We start from the raw sequence: 6,759 nt of genomic DNA, 5'->3' as shown, positions 1-6,759 counted from the left end.
ATGGGCATTCCCTAACTTCCACTAATTAATGTCTAATTAGTTCCAAGCCCTAGACTTGAACTTAAGTTTTTCCTAGAAGCGTAGGCCACTTGCAATCACGAGTCTACCTCCTCTACTCGTGTAATAATTGTATCAATGTCGGTAAGAGCAACATTGCTCAACTGCACCTGTATATTAAAGTCTAGCCCATGCAAATGTACTGTAGTTGAGCAGCAACATTTGGAATGGGAATATAAGTCTGTAGTTTATGAAACACTTCTTTCATTTTGTTGGCATATCCTAAAAAATTCTCATGAGCTTCTTGGTGTATTACATTGAGAACATGTAGCCAATGTTGACCTCCTCTTTCAGGGGCAAACTCTCTTTGAAAGGCCACAAAAAACATATCAATTATAGTTATGGTTCTAGCTTCTAGGCTATGATACCATATTGTAGCTTGTCCTTTTAGAGTCATATTGAAGAACATCATCAGATATCCCTCATCTTGGATTCGACAGTTGAACATTAACTTTTGGAACTTATTAATATGAAGCTTTGCATCTTCCTCAGCTAACCCATTAAAAATGGGTGGAGGGAATCCCAAGGCTGGCAGATCCAATGTCCCTGTTGGAATTGCAATGTGTTACGCCATGAGGATGATCGGATTTGCTAAAGATCTCTGAACTATTAGAACTATTACACCACTTAAAGTGGGTTGACTAATTGGGAGAGGGGAAGTACTAGAGCTTCCCCCACCTCCTAGAGAATTGCTCGTAGAACTAGGGTTGCTAAGTCCCCTCCTTTGTAGGGATATCATACTACTCCATTGAGGAGAATATCTCCTAATAATCTTGATTGACCATCTAGCCCTTTAACTCTTTCTTGCTTCTAAAGATTGGCTTGACAATCTCTTGGATCTATTTCACTATCTTTTGGTATATGCTAATCAATTGGTCTCTATTGACCAAGATTCAGATATCACTACTTATAATTGGCTCCCGAAAAATGCAACACTTATTGGGACAAAAAATGGGCTAGTCAACATTGGCTCTAAGGCTCTAGCCTTGGGCCTCTATGCTCAACCTAAACACCCCACGGCCTCGCAGCCACCACTAGGAGCATTCAAAGGCTACACACACTGATCTAACTTAGACACGTGTTTGTATCATTTATAGTCCAATGGATCCCTTCCCAACTCCTCACAAGGAGTACCCCAATATAAATGGTTCCTAGCACCTCATAGCACATACACAAGGAGCATCCCTCGAGGTGCGGCCAACTACCGTTGTGGCTCACTTTGGCTCTCCTACACCTTGGGGATTGGCCCCAAGATGTGCCATTCAAATATATAACACGTACGATACATAGTCCTCTCTTATCATCAATCATTTCAAGAGTTAATTTATATCCTCACTAAATAAGTCCCCAAAGGAAGCGAATCACTAACCCTACATCTTGGGACTTCTCACACTCTCAACATAGGTCAACATTCATAAAAGCAGGTGCTATGCATCCAAGATATATATTTCCAATACCATGTAATGAATGTAATGCAAGAGTGGATGATCTATCGTGCTCAACCATTTTATTTATTCAAAAAATCATTACTAAATCCTCTAAGTTTAAAAACAAATGCATCCTATACGTAACATGCATCATAAAATCATATTTTAGTCTATATTCAGCACTCATGACTTTTTGTAAAATTTTGATGCATAAAATCTAAAATTTTCCTTTTGAAATCTATTTTTTGATTTTTCTTGATTGATTTATTAATAAATTACTATTAGTTTGTAATTTTTTGATTCAACATAATTAGGATTATTGAGATTCACCATTATCCTTCATTGCATTCCATAAGAATATGATTTTCCCATCCAAAACCATAGAAAACCTTATTTTTTCACTTAAATATCACATTTCAAGATTTTAATTATTAATAAAAACCACATTTAATTATGGGTTTGCATATTATTACTCAAGCCCTAAAAGACATGTCAAACAAGGTTCACACAAATTTTCATTCCATATGCACTTCATTTGGACCATAAATGGTTAAAAACAAGCAAAATTTCTTCTTAAAATGGACATATAGTTAATTTGCATGTTGTGGGTTATGAAAATTGAATGTGTGGATAGCCATTGAACCTTCTGTCAACCTCTACACAATACAGAACATCATTTTTTAGCATCTTGCAGCAATCAAGTACATGCTGTACCGCCGGACAAGAATTCTTCATCTTGTTCTTCTCTTTCTTCCACTCGTATGAATTTCCTCTTCGAGGAGAGAGAGGGAGGAGAGAGAAATACTGAATTTTGATCTCCACAACCAGGCGGCCATTCTTTGCATGGAGACTGACGAATCAAAGTTAAAAATTGGAGAAATATGCTAGTATGATAAGAGCAATGGCTTATGTTGTAGCCCCAGCCCCTCCTCATGATCAAATGACGTGATGCCATCGTATTACTACCTGTTCATAAAAAAAATAGCCCCACCTCCCCCCAATCACGTGAGGAATTTGGGCCTTTGGGCCCCCAACACCCATTTCTCTTCCAATCTTGGCCAAAATCAGACCCTTCAAATGTTCAGCTTCTTGCTTCTTCCACGTGCGGCACTTGATTCCACTTTTGAAAAATTTTGCACATCTGTCTTGAAGTCCTGAACTATTAAGAACTTGTCCTTCTTTGATCCAGCACTCAAGAAAATTATGAAAAATCTGTAACCATTGCGAAGGTCAATCTTTTGAACTAATTTGAATTCCCATATTCCCCAGCCACTTAAAATTGTCAGATTTGTGTCTTCTGCTTCTGTTGAGCTTCCATTTCTCCTTTAAATTTGCATCATGCATTTCTTGGGTGTTTAAATCCTGCTCTCACCTTGATCAGATGTTGCCTTTGCTCTTCCATACTTATACTGGTGCTAGCCTTGGGTGTCTTTTCATGGAGATCATATCTTAATACTCTCCTTGTGAGTTCTAATATCCTTTTGATCCCATCGATCATTTATTCTCCTTTTGCTTGAGTGATGTTCAACACTATGTTTAGAAAAGCCTACTCTTATGTCAACATTCTTGTCTCTATTACTTCCTCTTTTCCTTCAGCCATTATGCGTTTAGTTTCTAATAGCATCGAATGCTCTGCTAAATCCTTGATTCTAGCATCATTCTTTTTTGCCTATCTTTTAGCTTTCTCTTTCATCTATTCGAGACTTTGATTTTACTCTCGTGAGAGGATGGTCAATAGCTGCTCTTGCTCTCTCCATATTGCAAGCATATTCTCTTTGTCTTGGCCACCTGCTCCTTCAGGATGCCATGCACATAGAGTGCTACCTAGAGTTGATTCTGCATCTTTTCCATCTTCTTCATAGCCTCTTCATCTCTTCGTGTCTTTGTGGCCCATAGCTCTTGTCTCAACTTATCCCTTCGCTATTTCAACTCTTCGTTTTCTAACTCTAGACGTTTGTTTCTTTTGGAGTTAAACTCTAATGCCATGCAGCTTTCTCTTTCTTCCTCATACAAGTTCCACAGATTCTTGTCACTGTGTCTTTCCTTCAAGGCCTCTTTTAGTGCTATCACTTCCCTTGTGAATGTTATCATTTACCTTGTCTTTTCTAGAAAGAAGGCTGCATTCTCTGCTTCTAGCTCAGCAACAAGCACATCTATTCTCTCCTCATTCATTCTATCACATTGACTCTAGAGCTCTTTCACTAGCTCATCATACTCGTTTGTGTTGTGCATTGCTAGCGGTATCGAAGTGGTTGATCTCTCAAGGCATGGCACCTTAGGACCTTGGCGGGATTTTGCATTAGCCTACTGCTAGTCTCTTGGCTCCTACCATTGGGGCCCCTTCTGATGTTGTTGTTGCTAGCTCATACACTTTGCATAGTAGGTATTGCACCCATGCCATCATGTTACTTTCATTGAATACTACTTATGTGGCTCCTTGCGTTGAGGTGGTTGTGGGAGCCATGATTGATGGTAATGCATGCACGGGGGACCTTTTCCTTACCCTCTATCACTAGTCTATATTCAGTCTCCTCAATGGTAGGACTTATTCTAGTCACATCTTCATGTGTCGGGCTCATCATGGCTAGTTCTTGGGATCAAGACATTTGTTGCATTGATTTTCTGATGGAAATGACCACCTACTCCTCCTCCTCTCATCTTAACCTTTCTTCCTCCTTCTCTTATTTCTTTTTGCGTTCCTCTTCAAATTTCCTTGACTCTTCTTTAGCCCTTTGTAGGTCTCTGCTTTGTTCATTAGTGGTTTCGGTAATTTTGATGGGAATCCTCAGCATAATTCTTCACATTTCTCCTTGATTGGATGGTGCTGAGCCTTGCTCCCCCTATGCTCGCCAATTGTTTTCTTGCTAGAGGTTTCTTATTGACCTTGGCAGTCAGCTTCTCTCTTCTTAGCCACTTGCTATGCTTCCTCCTATGATGAACCCTGTTAGCTTCTTCTTCTCCAAGGTTCCCTATAGAGGAAGAGATGGGAGGGCTCATTTTAATAAGTGAGTGATACTCATAGATTGGCGATTGTTCTGGTGTTTCCTCCACTTCCTATTTTCTGTCCATCTCTTCCATGGCCTCTTATATTAGGGATGTTAGCACTCCTCAGAAACCTATATTTTATGCCTTGGATGCAAGTCTTTTCCTTTCTGATTCAGCCTTCGTCAGTGGTCCTAGGGATTCTCCTCTTGTGGCTCTTGGAGATAATGCCAATACCTTAGCTGATGCCTAGATTGTCGTTCAGACATAATAGTTTATATTTACTTCATCTAATGCCTTGGCTACAATACTCTTGAATAGCGGTATCTCTATTCTGTTTGTGAGTACATTGTACCTCTAGATCGAGAAGAGAGCATGCACCATCTTAGCTTGCAATATGAAAGTGGGCTCAAGGATGCCTACTAGGCTGATTCCATCATTCATGTACACTTATTGCTTATTCATCCCTAGCGTGCCGTACATGTCTCTCTTTTGCAATATGATAGTGGGCTCAAGGATGCCTACTAGGCTGATTCCATCATTCATGTACACTTATTGCTTTTTCATCCCTAGCATGCCATACATGTCTCTCTTTGGCATCTTTTCTAGCTTGTTCACTAGCCCTAGAGCTTTCTCGACCAACTCCGAGCTAAGCATAACTTCCACGCTCTTAGTTACATCCCCTTGTTTGACCACCATTGTATCACTGTTCTTCTTGACATCAAAGGATATGAGAAATTCTGTGTAGTTGTCATGATCTATTTGCTTTTGCTTACCTTCTCGAGGTACTTGGTTGCTAGATTGCATTTCTCGATGATCTACCTAGCCGCATCCTCAGTTGCTACAAGTTCTTCGAAGTTATGTATGCTTTGGTATCATAACCGGTTGAAAACCTACATTTCTGTGGTTAAGTAATATTTGTTCCATCCTTCCTCGAAAAAATGGGAGTCTTGCCATTTGGATTCCTATCATAATACAAAAGCTCACAATGAGTTCTCTTTGAAGGATAAGTTTTCCTTAAAAAGTAAAGTAGTTAGAAGGAAACATTATCAAATAGTGAAATGTATAAGACAAGGAATGAAAATACTAAATAAAATTTCAATTCATCCTTCTCTTTGGAGTTCAATCATATTTTGATTCATATTCACCTTCCACCTTACTTCACCTTTCACCTTACTCCCTCTCCTCTTGGAACGATGAGAATCCTTCCAAGGATTGGAGAATGAAGAGGTAAGGGCATTTGGTACACTCTTGGTGTGATCTACTATTTCAAGGGCCAATTGTAGAAGTTTGGGTTATACTTCAATGTAGCATGATGATCATGGCTTATGGGGCAAATACCCACATGTGTGATATAGGTCAATACATCGGTCAAGAGATCACTTGAGTCTATTCTACTAGCAACATGAAGTTCTTCTTCTGTTAGGATCCTATCTAAGTATGGATTCACCATAACATTGTCTTCTAATGTTTTGTTTCATGTCATGGCCAATACTCCAAATGAAGTTGCGGCCACGTTGTTGAGATGACCAGCTCAACACATGTGGACATTGATGATGGACTGCGTGGTTAGATGGGTCCACACATCTACACTTAGCACGTCAGTGGTCATTATGACTCTCACATGGCCACTGACTTATTACTTATTATATTCAGGTTGTTACACCTATTTACAGCTGGCATAGTTATAACACCGGTCGACTAGTGTAGTCGGTTATGCATTGTTTGACTTAGTAGGCCACTTTCCTTTATGTTGTATCTTATCTATACTTTGTGTACATTGTAAAAAGTGTAGAAGAAGAAGAAGAAACTAGCAAGAAAACGTTTTGGCCTCCATCTCTCTTCTTATCTCTTGAGTGAGCTTCTCCTTGTGCATTCTGTATGTGTTCGGCGCAGCATCTTGAGCAAGTCCCCCCACCACGCGATTCTTGACATGGTATCAGAGCCGCGCCACTGAGAGAGGCTGATTTCGAAGGCTAAAGCGAAGGAGAAGAAGCAAGGTTCGAGCAAGCAAGCCACGGGTAAGAAGCTCTCCCATTCTTCCACTCTATCTCTTGGATAGTGCCTGTGGAGGCATCTGAAGCAGGGTCGAGCAAAAATCTCAGATTGCAGTGAGATTTGGTGTATGCGAAGAGCGCTGTGTATTTTGCATATTGGCCCTTTAGGACTTTTCTGCAATTGTTTTGGGCATTTGAGGCCGTTTCAGGCCCCGTTTTTGAGCCGTAAGGTTGCGGATAGCAGTTTCAAGGTACACTGTGATTTCGGCTATTTTGACTGAAAGTGGGTGCGTAGG

Source organism: Lygodium microphyllum, chromosome 18 (assembly GCF_053477565.2).
Source record: "Lygodium microphyllum isolate KBCC chromosome 18, Lygodium_microphyllum_v1.1.10, whole genome shotgun sequence".
Lineage (NCBI taxonomy): Eukaryota > Viridiplantae > Streptophyta > Polypodiopsida > Schizaeales > Lygodiaceae > Lygodium > Lygodium microphyllum.
Note: the sequence above shows the minus strand (reverse complement) of the source record.